Below are 996 nucleotides of genomic sequence, written 5' to 3' on the forward strand. Positions count from 1 at the left end.
GATTAAGTTCAAAGTTCAAAAGTTCAAAGTACATTTATTATCACAGTATGTATACATTATACAGCCTTGAGATTCGTCTCCTTACAGGCAGCCACAAAACAAAGAAGCCCCAAAAGAACCTACTAAAGAAAAGACCGTCAAACACCCATTGTGCAGACAGGAAAAAAAATGCAAATCGTGCAAACAGTAAAAGTTAGCAAGCAGTGAAGGACACGAAGCGGGCATCACTGCAGCCGGTGCAGGCCACAGACTCAGCTCATCGCACAGCACATACATGAAGCTATGGAAGAAAATAACTGCCCGACGTGGGGCTTGAACCCACGACCCTGAGATTAAGAGTCTCATGCTCTACCGACTGAGCTAGCCGGGCTAGCCAACAATAGGTTGAAATGCAGATTTGAGGCTATAATCAGATCCGTCATTATATTGAATGGCAGAATAAGATCAAGACACTGAATGGGCTACAGCTGTACCTCATTATCAATACCAGTTTTTGAACTAGTGTTAGTTTATTATTGTCTTAGTGTAAAGCTCGTGTTTGCGTGCCATCCATACTGTATATTGCCCACCTGCAGATGAGAAGTCATGTGATGCAACATTGTTTGGTATGGAAACTACAAGGCATCAGACCACAAGACCCTACAGAGGACAGTAAAAACCACCAAAAGGATCACTGGGGTCTCCCTCCCCCCAATTTGTGACATCTACCGGAAGCCTTGTATGCGAAGGGGCCCAAAGTGTTATTGAGGATCCCTACCACCCATCTCACAATCTCTTTGACCCATTACCATCAGGAAGGAGAGCATATAAGATATCAGCAAAATACACTGACACAAAAAATATAGTCCAAATCCTTGAGCTCATGAATGTTGTGGAAATCTGCGTCAGACACAATAAGGCTTGTCTTCCACCGAGCTGACACTAGGGGGCAGCACAGACTCCGGCTTGGATGCCGTGCCACGCCACCTCCTGTGATGGCTCTGATGCCTCTCTCCT

The 996-nt window shown here is 45.2% G+C and overlaps 1 non-coding gene across 1 annotated transcript; it reads right to left on the minus strand.

Moving 5' to 3' along the window:
- Positions 1-297: 297 nt before the first annotated feature.
- Positions 298-370, minus strand: trnak-cuu (transfer RNA lysine (anticodon CUU)). The gene has a single exon. It is a non-coding gene; the product is annotated as a tRNA-Lys (tRNA).
- Between the last annotated feature and the right edge of the window lie 626 nt (positions 371-996).

The sequence above is a fragment of the Mobula hypostoma genome, chromosome 7, assembly GCF_963921235.1.
Source record: "Mobula hypostoma chromosome 7, sMobHyp1.1, whole genome shotgun sequence".
Taxonomy (NCBI): Eukaryota; Metazoa; Chordata; class Chondrichthyes; order Myliobatiformes; family Myliobatidae; genus Mobula; species Mobula hypostoma.